Source organism: Halichoerus grypus, chromosome 14, assembly GCF_964656455.1.
Source record: "Halichoerus grypus chromosome 14, mHalGry1.hap1.1, whole genome shotgun sequence".
NCBI classification, from domain to species: Eukaryota; Metazoa; Chordata; class Mammalia; order Carnivora; family Phocidae; genus Halichoerus; species Halichoerus grypus.
Window position 1 is genome coordinate 18,770,173 of NC_135725.1, and position 17,260 is coordinate 18,787,432.

A 17,260-nucleotide genomic window follows, 5' to 3' on the forward strand; every position below is an offset into this window, starting at 1 on the left:
GTTCACATCTCTAAGTTATTAAGAATATTAAAAATAATTTTAAATATTCCCCATGCAGCTGTTTCAAATCCACTTAATAGAACACTCTTCAATCCTCAAACTTCATCCAGTGGATGCTCTAATCCTGATATTTCCTTTTTTTAAATTGCGTGGCCCCATTTGTGTAAATATTGATAGAGGTAATACTGCCCGTGTGAACCAGCTGGATCCCAGCCAGGACGAAAAAAAAAATAATGAAAGTGGTCAGGAATAGAGATGCTGAGACAGAGAGCCCTCCATTCCTATCATTTACTACTTTCATAATCAAACCTCTAAATGACCTCTCACTGGATGTGGTCTTAATATTACCTGTAGAAAGGCATGAAGCACCATGGTTAACAGCTTTACCTGTGAAGTCAGGCCACCTGGATTCAGTTTACAGCTGTGACATGTAACACCTGTACAGTGTCGGGGAGACTATTTAACTCACATAAACCTCAGTTTCCATATCCCTAAAGTGGGGCAACTGATAGCACCCACACTGAAGAGCTGTTTAGGACAGAATGATATATTCTCAGTAAAGCCTGGCACAGATTCATACTCATTTTAGCAACCAGGAGCACATACAGTCCGCACCCTTAGGAGCTCACTAAGCAGGAGAGGGGGTGGCCCGTGTTAAGTGTGACAGCATGGGTGACATGCCATGTGGAGGTATGTGGGTTGGGTCCTACTCCTGACCTTTGCCCTTTCTTCTGTGCTGTTAGAGACCAGGGGGCCTTGGGGGTGAAATCTGGGGTCTTCCAGAGCTAATGATTACCTTACAGGGAGTCTACCACATTCTGTCTCAGTATTAGAAAGCTCACATGACTCTGTAATGAGCCACATTCTCTACTCTCAGCTTTCACAATAACACATGATTATATTGGTTACCATATGCCTTACTTGTTGTATTTCTCAGTTACCTCAGAACTTGGTTGGTGAAGAAGATATGATTTACCGAGTCTCTCTTTTATCTCATAAACAAGCCACTCTTCCCCACAGCACCATTTTTTGGCCCTATTTGATTCCAAAACAGCTGCCTGGTGATTCAGCTTAAAAAGAGTCATTGCCAGTGACCTAACTTTGACAGGCAGAGTACATCTGCAGTTCACCAAATGCATTTCAAGAGCTGCACTGGTCAATCCCAAGTTTCTTATACCGGACTACTGAAGACTATGCAAGGCTTCTTAATTATCCTGCCATTCAGAAGCAATATTTCCAAAGGCCAAATAGCTCTTTGCAAGAAGAAAAACATGGCTATGTTGACTATCTGTTCCTTTTTGCCCAGTATCACAATCCCAAAAGCAAGGAAGCAAAAAAGAATCATAGGAAAGAAGAGTTCAGTCATCCTCTGGGAAATTGTGGTATCACCTATGGACAAAGCTCTAACACCGTGTTAAATTTATGATATTATCTTCACAGAAGGTTTTAATGTCACTTCACAATTATTGAGCCCAAAGGAATGCAGAGATCAATAGGACATGATTCCAATCTCAAAGAACCCCTACTCTGAAGTAGAAGAGATGCATAATTAAAGAATCATAATGTAATATGGTAAATGTAAGGTATTATAGGGACACTGGACAGAGTGACTAACCCAAGGGACCATGGAAGAGGGAGATTGTCAAAGTTTGCTACAGTATTGGATGGCTTATTCAAGTTGAATAAATAAAGTTACCTATTTATGAGTGCAGAGGGAATTGGTGGCAGGATGTTCGAGCAGATGGAGAAAATGAGCAAAAAGAGGCATGGGATATGTAAGAGATTACAGTCCATTAGGAAGGACCGATGAGGCTGTAAAGTGTCAGAGCCAAGTTCAGGACAGGCTAGAATGGGCCCCTAAGATCACCTGCATGGGCTTATAAAAAAAAACCTGCTACAGCAATTAGCAGAAAGGGTTTTGGCAAACTGGCCAGCTTCCTTGTCACACACTGGAGCTACCAAGATGCACATAAACAGACATGGTCCTGGGTTTTCATGGAGCTTCCATTCTGGAGGAGGACAAAAAAAGACTTGGCTAGGAAAGGAGAGAAGTGAAGATCAGAGAGAAGAGTGTATATAAAGTCCAGGACTTGAAGGAGTGTTGTCAATACCAGGCCAAAAGAGAGGAGGTCACTGTGGTTGGGGCTGAATGAGCAAGCACCAGAGTAGCAGAGACGCTGTTGCTGCCAAGAGCCATAATGCTTGTTCAAAAAAAAAAAAAAAGAAATTCTGGTCTGTATTACTGGGTTGTTTTCTTTTTAATGCTAAATCTATGATGTAACAACTTGAAATTTCTGATGCCTTCCACCCTAGAATTTTAAAAATCAGGTTTTTGTTTTGTTCTGTCACCATCTTTGAGAGCTGCAGGAAACAGGCATGAATACATCACTGCTTTTGAGGCACTCAGAGTGAGCTGGGACAGACAGCCATGGAACAGCTTCACGGCATGGGGAGAGAGAGAAACACTCATCAAGGCATGTGGCACATGCCCTGGGAACATGAGGGAGCCACTGAGGACTTAAGGGCCACTGGGAGACCTTCACTCAGGAGACCTATTTCAAGGGAAACAGACTTTTAAATCCTTAAAACCCTAAGATTCTAAATGAGTTGTCCATTTTACCTTCTCTTTGGCCCGACTTTCATTTAGAGAGTTCTTTTAGCTTGTGCCAAACGAATATGGATGAAGTGCCTACTACTGCTATGGGCTGGGTCTTTACTTTTAAGTTTCCTAGGTGAAAATGGCTATTAGGCATTACCAGCCATTCACATTAGTGTCTACTGGCAGAAGTACCACCCACTCAGAAGCAAGGAAGCAAAATTATCGTCCAGTTTTTCATAACTAAATTAAGGGAGGACAACAGTGACAAGGGTCATTTCTGGCAGGCAGGCAGGCAGGCAGGCAGGAAGGAAGGAAGGAAAAAAGAAAGAAGGAAAAAGCAAACCTTTCTTTTTGAGTGAGGAAGTCAAGAAATCACCAGAAATAGCATCATTTGTTAGGAAAGATTCTCCAATCCTTTAAGTTTGTCATTTAAAAAATTTTTTTAAAGGAATCAAGCAACTTGAGAGACATTACATGAATTCTGCCTTATCCTTCCACTTTTTTTTTTTTAAAGATTTTATTTTATTTATTTGAGAGAGAGAACACAAGAGGGGGTAGGGTCAGAGGGAGAAGCAGACTCCCTGCTGAGCAGGGAGCCTGATGCGGGACTCAATCTCGGGATGCTGGGATCATGACCCGAGCCGAAGGCAGTCGCTTAACCAACTGAGCCACTCAGGCGCCCTCCACTTTTCTGACCAACAATTTCTATGAGGGGTGTTCTTGTCCACAGATGCTTGTTCTCATGGTGATTTGGGTGAAGAGCAGGACATGTGGATGCCAGCACATGCAGGAAGGAGGGTCATTCATTCATTCATTATTTCAAAAATAGAGATTAAAAACCTAAAAATTGGTATTATCCTCAGAAAGGCAGTGAGAACCTATCTGCAAACCACACACATTCTGGAACATGGATTTCCTCATGTTAAGTCTGGTCTATGTGTCTTTCCAGTATTTTTTATTGCATCTGGAAAAAAAACTCCTGGATTATATGAAATAAAACAGCCTATGTAGATATATAAACATCATGCTTCAGTGAGGATGCAAACAGAAACAGAAATGAAGGAGGAGAAATAATAACTGACACCACAGAAATACAAAGGATTATACGAGAATATTGTGAAAGGTTTGTTATATGCCAACAAATTGGACAGTCTAGAAGAAATGGATAAATTTCTAAAAACAGCTAGCCTTCCAAAACTGAATCAGGAAAAAACAGAAAATTTAAACATAGCGGTTACTAGCAATAAAATTGAATCAGATATTAAAAAACTCCCAAAAAACAGAAGTCCAGGACCAGGACCACAGGTAAATTCTATCAAACATTTAAAGAAAAGTTAATACCTATTCTTCTCAAACTATTCCAAAAAACAGAAGAGGAAGGAAAGCTTACAAATTCATTCAATGAGGCCAACATTACCCTGATACCAATACCAGATAAAGATCCTACAACAAAAGAAAACTACAGATCAATGTCTCTGATGAACACAGATATAAAAATCCTCAACAGAACACTAGCAAACCAAATCCAATGATGCATTTTAAAAAATCATCTCCATGGGGCACCTGGGTGGGTCAGTTGGTTGAGCATCTTGACTCTTGATTTGGGCTCAGGTCATGATTTTGTGGTCTTGAGATTGGACCCTGTGTCAGGCTCTGCTCTCAGTGGGGAGTCTGCTTGAGATTCTTTCCCTCTGCCCCTCCCCCAATTCTTGTGCACTCTCTCTATAAAATAAATAAATTTAAATAATAATAATAAATCACCACCATGATCAAGAGGGATTTATTCCAGGGATGCAAAGATGATTCAATATTCACAAATCTAATTATGCAGCCATCAAAAGGAATAAGATCTTGCCATTTGCAACGACGTGGATGGAACTGGAGGGTATTATGCTGAGCGAAATAAGTCAAACAGAGAAAGACATGTATCATATGACCTCACTGATATGAGGAATTCTTAATCTCAGGAAACAAACTGAGGGTTGCTGGAGTGGGGGGTGGGGTGGGAGGGATGGGGTGACTGGGTGATGGACACTGGGGAGGGTATGTGTTCTGGTAAGCGCTGTGAACTGTGCAAGAATGTTGAATCTCAGATCTGTACCTCTGAAACAAATAATGCAATAGATGTTAAGAAAGAAAAAAAGAAGAAGAAGAATGTAGCAGGAGGGGAAGAATGAAGGGGGGGAAATCGGAGGGGGAGAAGAACCATGAGAGACGATGGACTCTGAAAAACAAACTGAGGGTTCTAGAGGGGAGGGGGTTGGGAGGATGGGTTAGCCTGGTGATGGGTATTGAGGAGGGCACGTTCTGCATGGAGCACTGGGTGTTATGCACAAACAATGAATCATGGAACACTATATCTAAAACTAATGATGTAATGTATGGGGATTAACATAACAATAAAAAAAAAATTAAAAAAAAAATATTCACAAATCTATCAACATGATACATCACATTAAGGAAAAAGGATAAAAACCATATGATCATCTCAAAAGATACAGAATAAGCATTTGACAAAGTACAACATCCATTCCTGATAAAACTCTCAATAAACTAGGGCTCGAGGGACCATACCTCAACATAATAAAGGCCATATATGAAAAACCTACAGCTACAGCTAGTATCATACTCAATGATAAAAAACTAAGAGCTTTTCCCCTAAAATTAGGAACAGGGCAAGAAAGTCAACTCTTACCACTTTTATTCAACATAGTACTGGAAGTCCTAGCCATAGCAATCAGACAAGAAACAAAATACATCTGAATTGGTAAGAAAGAAGTATTTGCAGATGACATGATACTATATACAGAAAACCCTATAGACTCTACCAAAAAGCTACTAGCACTGACAAATGAATTCAGTATAGTTGCAGGACACAAAATTAATATACAGAAATTGGTTGCACTTCTAAACACTAATAATGAAATAGCAGAAAGAGAAATTAAGAAAACAATCCCATTTACAATTGCACTGAAAAGAAAAAATACCTAAGAATAAACTTAACCAAGGAGGTGAAAGACCTGTACTCTGAACATTATAAAACACTGATGAAAGAAATTGAAGATGACATAAACAAATGGAAAGACATCCCATGCTCATGGATTGGAAGAACCAGTACTGCTGAAATGTCCATACTAACCAAAGCAATCTACAGATTTAATGTAATCCCTATCAAAATACCAACAACATTTTCCACAGAACTAGAATAAATAATCCTACAATTTGTATGGAACCACAAGAGACCCCAAAAAGCCAAAGCAATCTTGAAAAAGAACAAAGCCAGAGGTGTCACAATCCTAGATTTCAAGATATACTATAAAGCCACAGTAATCAAAACAGTATGGTACGAACACCAAAGTAGACACATAGATCAGGTGAAAAGAATAGAGACCCCAGAAATAAACTCATGCTTATATGGTTAATTTATTTATGATAAAGGATCCAAAGATGTACAATGGGGAAAAGACCATCTTTTCAATACATGGTGCTGGGAAAACTGAACCCTTAATGTGAAAAAAACCAAACAGAAATTCGGCCACTTTCTAATGCCATACACAAAAATAAACTCAAAATGGATTAAAGACCTAAATGTGAGATCTGAAACCATAAAAATCCTAGAAAAAAATACAGGCAGTAATCTCTTTGACATCAACCATCACGTTTCTCTAGATGTCTCCTCTGGCAAGGCAAACAAATGCAAAATTGAACTGCAGGAATGAATGAATGAATGAATGAATGAATGAATGAATGAATATAAAAAACTACTGGAACTATATCAAAATAAAAAGCTTTTACACAGCAAAGGAAACATCAACAAAAAGACAACCTACTGAATGGGAGAAGATATCCTCAAATGATGTATCTGATAAGAGGTTAATATCCAAGTATAAAGAACTTATACAATTCAACACCAAAGAACCCCCAAATAATTCTATTAAAAATGGGCAGAGGACCTGAATAGACATATTTCTAAAGAATACATATAGATGGCCAACAGACACAGGAAAAGATGCTCAACATCACTAATCATCAGGGAAAGGCAAATCAAAACCATGATATAACCTCACACTTGTCAGAATGGCTAAAATAAAAAAAAATAAGTGTTGCTGAGGATGTGGAGAGAAAGGAACCCTCATGCATTGTTGAGAAGAAAGCAGATTGGTGCAACCACTGTGGGAAACAGTATGGAGGTTCCTCAAAAAATTAAAAATAGAATTACCATATGATCCAGTACTTCCACTACTGGGTATTTGCCCAAAGAAAACAAAACACTAATTGGAAAAGATATATGCACCCCTATGTTTATTGCAGCATTATTTACAATAGCCAAGATATGGAAGCAACTCAAGTGTCCATCGATAGGTAAATATATAAATAAGATGTGGTCCCTGTATGTACACACACACACACACACACATGCCATGGAATATTAAAAAGCATGAGATCTTGCCATTTGCAACAACATGGATGGACCTAGAGGGTATAATGCTAAATGAAATAAATCATTCAGCAAAAGACAGATATCTTACGATTTTTCTCTTACGTGGAATTTAAGGAACAAAGAAAAAAAGGAAAAAAGACTCAAACACAGAGAATTGGTGGTTGCCAGAGGGAGGGAGGTGGGGGGGGGGGTGAAATAGATAAAGAGGATTAAGAGTACACTTACCGTGAGGAGCACTGCGTAATGTATACAACTGTTGAAACATTACATTGTAAACCTGAAACTAACACTGTATGTTAACTATACCTCAATAAAAATAATTGTACTTTGATGCTAAGTCTTATTAACTAAGAAGTTAATAAAGTAATAACTTCTTTTTAATTTTGATGGAAAAAGTAACATGTTCAAGACATTGCAGAATATGATTTTTTTGCTTTTGAAGATTGGTTACCCATATATTTACATTTCCTATTACCACCAGGAGCCAATATTGCCCTCAGCTGAGAAAAGAAATAAAAACACTGAGAGCTTTGGTGATCTGCCCAAGGCTATTAAGGATGTAAATGACAGGCAGGGCAGGAATTCAATTTTATGTCAGCTATTGTCTCATTCCGGTATACCAGGAGCTAACTTGACCTTGGAAAGAAAGACTTTCCTGTTTGGGGTAATTATTAACATTGTTAGGGCTCTACACATCAACTGATTAAAATCATGATGATCATGAAGATGATAAACCCTAAAGTGAAGCCTCCACACAACTCAACAGGAAGACAATCCATGTCAACACAAAGCAGAGGTACAATGGGAGGGGGGGAGGAGTTCAGGGCCCTGGGGAGACGGGATGGTCACTGATCAACCACAATGGTCTCCCACACACGCCATTCATTATTCAACTGCCTCCCTTGCTCTCAGTATAAAAGAAAGAGAGGGAACTCAGAGGCACCCAAAATAAAATCAGCGTCGTTCCAGTCATCCTCAACCTTTTTGCAACTAACTACACTTCAATTATTTAAGTGGTTAAAAAATTAGAAGTTGGTTTTTCTAGATTTTAAAAAAGTCATTTTTCTACCTTTAGTAAATTATTATACACTCACATACAAAAGCAGTTTCCTAACCAGATCCTGAAAATGGCCAAGTTAAACACACCCATATCTTTACCTCTAATTATAGAAAGAAAGTGCCAAAATATTTTAAGATTTGATTTAGGCAAAATACAAAGTAACAGTAATGACGTGGAGCTACTTTAGAATACTTTAGATCATTTTTAACTAAACCCAACAGAGTTTTAGGTGTTAGAAATCAAGATGAAGTACATGACATGCAATGTCTCAAAGCTCCCTGGAAATATCCAAAAGGAAGTGTCAATGGAAAAAAAAAAAAAAAAAGCCAACTGTTCTGGCTTCTAACAAACATGGGTTGTACTCTAAAGGTATGTTTGTTTGTAAACACACCTATGCACCTGCATGCACTCATGCGAACACACACAACCTTTCAATAATTTATTTCTGGGGCGCCTGGGTGGCTCAGTCCTTAAGCGCCTGCCTTCGGCTCAGGTCATGGTCCCAAGGTCCTGGGATCGAGCCCCGCATCCAGCTCCCTGCTCAGTGGGAAGCCTGCTTTTCCCTCTCCCACTCCCCCTGCTTGTGTTCCCTCTCTCGCTGTCTCTGTCTGTCAAATAAATAAAATCTTTAAAAATAATAATAATAATAATTTATTTCTGTTGGAGTCATTACTGTATCCCATTTGAGTTCCCCCCACCCCCAATAAAAGCTTTTAATAGACAGGATACTCTCTAGAATGTTTTGCCTGGGATAATATTGCAGAGCTTATTAACCAGTTAATAAAAAAATCTATGTCTAAATTCAAAAATAGGGGCGCCTGGGTGGCTCAGTCGTTAAGTTTCTGCCTTCGGCCCAGGGTCCTGGGATTGAGCCCCGCATCGGGTCCCTGCTCTGCGGGAAGCCTGCTTCTCGCTCTCCCACTCCCCCTGCTTGTGTTCCCTCTCTCACTGTGTCTCTCTGTCAAATAAATAAATAAAATCTAAAAAAAAAAAGGAAAAAAAAGTATAAAAAAACAAAAATAACAGAACACGTGACTCCATTGGCAGGATTCCAAAAAAACCCGGGGATGTTTTGTCACGTGTATACGGCATTCCTTCATCAGTGAAGTAACTGGCTGTTCAGAGAAGGCAGGTGTGAGAAGAGTTCAGGGTCATCACACCTATCACCTCTCTACCAACAGAAAATGAGGATGCAGCTCTGCCAAGAGGAACAGTTGTGAAGGACTTTAGATCTAACAAGGAGGATCTAACACTGAGGATCATTCTAGCTTTTATTACAGAGTTTGAATCATGATGGTGTTTGAACATCACATGTTCACCTTTATATTTTAGGATAACAACAAAGTTGGATGCAATTCAAAAGACTCAAGGCAAATATTTCACACATGTTGGGTGGATGAATAGAGGTTCGACGAGACTGATGGTCTGGTTTCTGGTTTGGTTTCTGGATTGTTTGTAACTTTGTGAGATTTCCCCTTTTCACCAGGTTTTTTAAAGCATTTCTTTGGATGTGCTAAGTTCATACTTAGCCTTGAGGTAAGGTAAGAAATGAGTATCTCAATGGCCAGATCAATCTCATTATTCCTCATTGGCCCCAAACCTTCCTCAACTTCCAAGCCAGGCTAAAGGGATTGTGGGGTTAGTTTTACCTGTGATGGTGATAAAGGAGAAACCCAGTTCTTTCTCCATCTTATTCTTTCCTGTTTTCCAAACTCTTACATTTCAAGCTCTGATTACAGCAATTTTCACAGTAAAGTCAACACTGATTAATCAGAGAACTATTGGCATAAATGGAAAAACTCCAGCCCAGGATTTTGGTGGAGAATTTCTTGTTGTTGTTATGACACTAGCTAGAACTCCAAGTTCTTAGTAAGGAGAAAAATGTACCATGTGATTTTTAATATCCAATGGGACACAGAAAGAGACTGAATTTAACATTTGCCAGAGAACCAGCAACCCTGGGCTACAGCCAAAGTCTGAACATTGGCCTCCCTGTTCCCAGAAGCTCATGCAGAAGCTGACTTTTCAAACTGGATGAGGAAGTGGGACTGAAAAATATATTTAAACAGATGTTTTAAAAATTAGAAAATAAGAGGGTCTTAAAATACTTCAAGCTCTGAGAAACTCGTCTATAAAAAAGTGGCAGAAGTTGACCATTTTCACTTAACTGTGCCTGATTTCCTCACAGGAGTCTTTAATAGACCGATCTGAAACTTCAGGCCCTTGCTTTCTGAGGATGATGTTAAGGTGGAGTTGTTCTATACACACAGATATGAAGCATTATCAAACCTCCTTTTGGCATTAAAAAAAAGTAATGTCCCTGATCCTGCCCCATAAATACTAGACTTCTTTAATGTGAAGTTGGATATTTGATGTTTAAGCTGTATACCTAGAGAATTACCATCTCAATAAATAAAGTATCTATTAAAGATGAGTAAAAATATTTAACTACTTCATTTCCTAGTATAGAATCTCCACTTACAACATGTAAGGTATTTTTACTTCAAACATCATCTATACCTTGAGCAGATTATCAACCTGACCTGCATCCCTGATTCTTTACTGACCAAAAAAGAAATGATCATTTCTGCATAAACAATAGTAGGAAAAGGAGGATGAGAAAGCACCAGTGCCATGACTTCCAGAGATTAAGATATAGCCCCTTCTTCTTCCCTGACCCCCGACCCAATCTCTGGAAGCTCTCGGCCTGAGACTGGCTGTGCTAGGCCCCTGTAAAACCCAAAGGAAACAGAGAGTCTGCCCTGAAATCATATAGGTCACCTGGAGATGCTACCATCGCAAAACTCATCAAGGCAGCCGACTCAGCTGGACAAAACAAACATCCCCAATGCCAGCCATTCAATTCACCCTCCGGTGGAGATTAAGCAGGTCATTCCATGGAAAACATTACCGGAAGTCTCCCTCCCCATTATGGAAAGATTGATAGGAAAGCAGAACCCAGCTTGAACACCTCCAAATAATGTTAAGTTGGTTCTCAACCGTGGGTGCCTAATCAGAAGCACTGGGGAAGCTTCTAAAAGTCAATCTCAAAGCTCATCAAAAACTAATGATGTATTGTATGGCGACTAACATAATAAAATTAAATAAAAAAATTAAAAATTAAAAAAAAATAAAAGGTCAGGCCACGTTCCAAGAATACTTAGCTTTGACTCTCTGCAGGTGGTACCTGGATGGCAGCAGCGAATGTCCCCAGGTGATTCCAAAGTGCAGCCAAGACTGAGAAGGACTATTTCCAACGTCCTTTGGCCTGATAAACCTAGCAGTCAGGAGACGGCGACGTGGGTGCCAAAACTCAAGACACTGAACTGGTGACAAAGGCATACCTGTTACCTGCAGAACTTCCATCAGAACCAGCAGAGGTCCTGTGAGTCAATTCCACACCCCCCAACCCCCAACCCTACAATTCAGCTGTGGTTGGCAGGATGGCCCAAGCCCATCCTCTCAACTGTGCCTTGGAATTCAGCAAAAGCAACCAATGGAAGACTAAGATGCTTTTTTGAAGGGAATTTCAGACCTCACACATTTAGAAACACTGAATCATAAATTAGGTACTTGGCGTGGAATGGCAGGCAAAATCGTCCTCTTATTGCTTAATGATTAACTCTCCTTTTTAAAAATGTCGTTTTTGTGATGAGCCCTTGCAATTAGTTGTGCATAATTACATGCAAATAGGAGGGGACCCCAGTGTAGTGAAGAGCTCTCATAAGTAGGAAGGCAGGGAAGAAGCTGGAGTCAGCCGCCTAAGAGCCCGTAGACCTTACTCCTTTTTCCAGGGATCATTGACTACAGAACGAAAAGGCTTTTGAGAAGTCAGGCAGAGCTGTCCTTTGCCCTTGGGAAATGCTCAGTCTCCATCATCCACACAGATTCTGCAGAACCTTTAGAAGGATAGAAAGTATTTCCTTTACTGCAGGACAGGCCTAGAATGAGAATTTCCCAAGCTGGACACACTACAAACAGCAAAAAATATGAAGCTCTCAGGCTTCAGTGAAATCATCACCAGTAAACATGAGTTATATACTGACTCCAATTTAGGAGCCCTGCCACTGAGCGATTACTTTTGTAATATTTATTCAAAAAGTCATAAATTCTACTATGTGCTCATACGACACTCTTGAGAGACATTCATGAAAATTGAGGCTTATCAACACAGTGAGCAAACACATATGAATCATTTCTTAAAAAAAAAACAAAAAAACAGGCAAGGTATAAGAAAATAATCTTCCAGGCTATATATCTTAATTGAAAAAAAAAAAAAAAAATGTTGGTTAAAAACCAAATACTGAACTGAATTTCTGATAAAATTCCTTTCATAAGCAGCCTATCGAGTAATAGGCAAAGATTTTTAACAACCTAGCTGAGCAATTAAATGGCTAACATTTAAAATAAGACCCTCTAGGGGTGCCTCAGTGGCTCAGATGGTTAAGCGTCTGCCTTCGGCTCAGGTCATGATCCCAGGGTCCTAGGATCGAGTCCCGCATCGAGCTCCCTGCCCCTTGGGGAGCCTGGTTCTCCCTCTGCCTCCCTCTCTCTCTCTCTCTCTCTGTCTCTCATGAATAAATAAATAAAATCTTAAATAAAATAAAATAAGACCCTCTAGGGGCATCTGGGTGGCTCAGTCCATAGAGTGTCCAACTCTAGATCTCAGGGTCCTAAGTTCAAGCCCACATTGGGCGTGGAGCCTACTTTAAATAAATAAATATTCCCTAATCACTTAATTCTTTTCTACATACTTTAAAGAAAGTGTTCCCACCTCTGAAAAAACAAGATAATGGAATTAAATAGTCAGTAATAAGCAAGGAAAGGATTGCTCAGACTGTAAAACAAGAAGCTCCTTAAGGTTCTATTCCTCTCCCTCCTAATCATTTGTTTCAAGTGATGCAATACTTGGTAAAGAACACATGTACCATGCTTCCTAAACTCATGATTTAATACATGAACACTAATCATTTTATTATCTTATGATCTGAGCATGGTACTTTGTTACAGTTTCACCTTTGGAATCGGGAAAGGAAAAATTCTTTTTTCACAGAAAAAATTATTCGGCAAACAACAGAGAAGGAATGGATGACAAAGACCTAAGCAAGTAATATTAGAAACAATAAGTCCATTTTTGGTTTTTGAATTTGCCCCAGTAATAATCTTGTATTTCTGGAGTGCCATTTCATTTGCAGAGCACTTCCTTTTGCTCATGTTGGCTTAGGAAGTAGATAGAGCATGTGTTGTCTGCATTTAACATTTGGGACAATGTAAGACCAGGGAGGTTACATGGCCTCCCCGAGGACTAGGGTGCACAGCCACGGCCTACAGATAAAATCCACTCGTGGCCTGTTTTTGTATGGCTCATAAGTTAAGAATAGCATTTACATTTTGCAAATAGAGTTTCCAAGTGAGCCCACTCACTCGTTGGCACCTTTCCTATGGGTGATTTTGCACTATGACAGCAGAGCAGAAAAGAGATTATATGGCCCTGAAAGCCAGAAATATTTATTCTCTGGCCCTTTACAGAAAAAGATAGCTGACTCTTGTCCAAGACCCACAGGGGAGCCATGAACAGAGTCCAGATTTTTGGGAGCCAATCCAGTGTTCTTTCTACTCAACCTTGTGCCTCTCTGTAAGCCTGTGGTTCATCCCAAGCATTTTTTTGAGGGATAAGAGGAAGTTCACAAAGCATAAATGTAGGTACTTGGAATAGAAAGAAAGAAGGTATTGAGAAGGGAGCCAGAGAACAGCAAATGAGGAGGCGACAGGAGAGGAATCTGATCCCAGCAGAGACCATATCCAGAATCTCACCTGATTTAGATGATTTAAATGATGAGATTTGGAAACTTCTGAGTTGAGATTTCAGTTAGATTTGAGACTTAGAGTTCATGCTGGAATGGGACAAATATATTTTGCATGTGGAATTAACATGAATGGGGGGGCAAAGGGCAGACTGTACTGGGTTGAATAATGTCCCCCTAAAATTCATGCCAGCCCCATACCTCAGAAAGTAACTTTATATAGAAATAGTCAGGGGCGCCTGGGTGGCTCAGTTGGTTGAGCGACTGCCTTCGGCTCAGGTCATGATCCCGGAGTCCCGGGATGGAGTCCTGCATCGGGCTCCCTGCTCAGCGAGGAGCCTGCTTCTCCCTCTGACCCTCCCCCTTCTCATGTGCTCTCTCTCTCTCTCTCATTCTCGCTCTCTCAAATAAATAAATAAATCTTTAAAAAAAAAAAGAAATAGTCAGTAATAAGCAAGGAAAGGATTGCTCGGACTGTAAAACAGAGAAATAGTAACTTTATTTAGAAACCTTTGTAGGTATAATCAAGTTCTGATGAGGTCATCCTTGGGATGAGGGTGGGCTCTAATCCAATGATTGGTCTCATAAGAAGAGGGAAATTTGGACACAAAGAGGGGAATGCCATGAGAACAGAGTCACACAGGAGAGAACTCTGTGACAACAGGCAGGGGTTGGAGTGACGTGTTTACAAGCCAAAGGGTTCCAAGGATATCTAGCACCACCAGAAGCTAGGAGAGAAGCATGAAACATAGGCTTCCTCAGAGCCTCCAGGTGGAACCAATCAACCTTGACTTCAGGCTTCCAGCCTCTAGAACCATGAAAGAATGTGTTTCCATTTTAAGCCACCCTGTTTAAGGTACTTTATTACAGCAACCCTAGGAAACTAACGCAGATTAGTGGTCAAGAGGAGTGGCCTTTGAAGAAGAATCAAGACCAAGAGAAAAGGAGGAAGTCGTGGAACACCAAACCCCATAAAGAAGTTTTTGTTTAAAACATAAACTCAGAGTACCTCTAGAAGACCTTGGTGGAAAACAAAATGAAACAGAAACCCAGAGTCCCTGATGATTCGATCTAACTGGGTTTTACAAACACATGTTGCCAAGGTAAGCAGAACTGACTAACATTTAAGCTTTTTCTTCCCAGTGGATCTGTTTACAAGCCCATCCCCTAAATTCCAGGCTTTCTCCCATCACCCCTCCATGAATGGGAAACAAAATGCACTTTACAACACAGGAAAATAGATTAAAATCTCTGCAAGGATGTTCCTGACATACCTCTTTTCTGAAATAACCTGAAATTTCCACAGATGGCCTAATTTTTAAAGTACTTTGTACAGTGGACCCTTGAACAATGCAAGACGTGGGGCACCTACCCTGCACAAAAATCTGCATACAGTTTTTGACTCCCCAAAAACTTAACTACATAGCCTGCTGTTGACCAGAAGCCTTACCAATAACAGTCGATTAACCCATATTTTGAACATCTATTATATACTGTAGTCTTACAATAAAGAAGCTAGAGAAAATGTTAAGAAAATTATAAGGAAAATACATTTACAGTACTGTATTTATTGAAAAAATCTGCATGTAAGTGGACCTACACAGTTCAAACCCGTGTCATTCAAGGGTCAACTGCATAAGTAATTAAAAAAGAATCACACACTTTCTTAAAGATTTATCTGAGAGTTGGGACACTCAGTCGGTTAAGCGTCTGCCTTCAGCTCAGGTCATGATCCCAGGGTCCTGGGATTGAGTCCTGAATTGGGCTCCCTGCTCAATGGGGAGCTTGCTTCTCCTTTTGCCTGTCCTGCCTGCCGCTCTCCCTGCTTGTGCTCTCTGCCGGACAAATCAATCAATCAATCAATCAAATCTTAAAAAAAAAGATTTATCTGAGCGAGAGAGAGAGAGCATGAGCAGGGGGCAGGGGCAGAAGGAGAGGAAAAAGGAGAGAATATCAAGCAGATTCTCCACTGAGCACTGAGCCCAACACAGGGATCCATCTCAAGACCCTGAGATCATGACCTGAGCAGAAACCAAGAGTGGGCCGCTCAACCAACTGAGCCACCCAGGTGCCCCAGAATTGTACACTTTCAATCAGATACAATACATGTATCCAAACAATGTATCACAGAACCATCAGTCACTTCTAGAAACTCCCAATGGCTCAGTATGCACCTCTTACATTGCTTGGCACCAGATATTCTAAAGGCTAATTCTCCAACCAAACCCCACATACATTTTTCAGCACAACATTTTTGAAGGTTGAAACAAGATACATTCCTCCATTTCTTCAAAAGTGTAAGAAAATGGTGGTAAAGACATGAGGTTGCAAACACAATATAAAGGTAAGTCAAAAATTGGGTGCATCCTATGTTCCTATGCAATTCAGTCACTGAATAATAAAAAACTTAGATTGACTGCTTTGAAACTCTTTGTAGACCATATATAAAATATACATGAATACAGTTGCTACAAGTTCATGATAAAGTTGTCCTTGGGGGCCGCACTAAAGCCCATGCAATGCTGGCACTTCAGCAGCTAAATTCTTTTTAGTAGACCCACAAGAGATTCATCTGAGACAGAGTATTCTTCTTTATCATGATGTCCTGTTGTATCTTGGTATCAATTATTTTAAATAAACTATTTTTGATCTAGATTCTTAATGAACTCAGAATTTTCCAGTGGATTTGCCTTCCAGTATACCATATACAATTGTTATTTGCCTCCTCCTCCCACATTCTTGTTTCATTATTTTCCTGTGTTTTGAAATATAATTGTATTTTTTTAAAGATTTTATTTATTTACTTGAGTGAGAGAGAGAGCACAAGGTGGGGGGGGGCAGAGGGAGAGGGACAGACTCCCCGCTGAGCAGGGAGCCCAATGCGGGACTCGATCCCAGGACCCCAGGATCATGACCTGAGCCAAAGGCAGGCACTTAACCGACTGAGCCACCCAGGTACCCCTGAAACATAACTGTATTTTAAATAACCAGTGGTGATACCAAAACAAATACCAGCTTGATACTAGTACTTTATGAGAGCCTAATGCTAGTTGGGACATAAGCATCACGCTCCTAAACCATCACTTAAAGAAAACCCACCGATAGCTCTGAGTGGTCTGCAGGGCATTCATGACACTATTTCCTAAGATTGGGCATTCTGGAAAAGCCCAAGATTTCTACTGTGCCAGTGGAGAAATTAATGGGGCATCTTAGCTGTACGAGTAAATGTATGTGTCTTCCTTTTCTCAGCACCCGAAAAAATCAATCTAAATGCCTGCATTTCTGAATCACTGGGGACCACCACAATACTGTACAGAGCTAAAGTTCATCACATCCTTCTGGAGTTTGAGCTCCAG

General features: G+C 40.1%; 1 protein-coding gene across 1 annotated transcript in view; it reads right to left on the reverse strand.

Moving 5' to 3' along the window:
* Window positions 1–17,260, reverse strand: part of GNA14 (G protein subunit alpha 14) — a 188,093-nt gene that overhangs the window by 70,201 nt on the left and 100,632 nt on the right. The gene's annotated exons all lie outside the window — the stretch shown is intronic.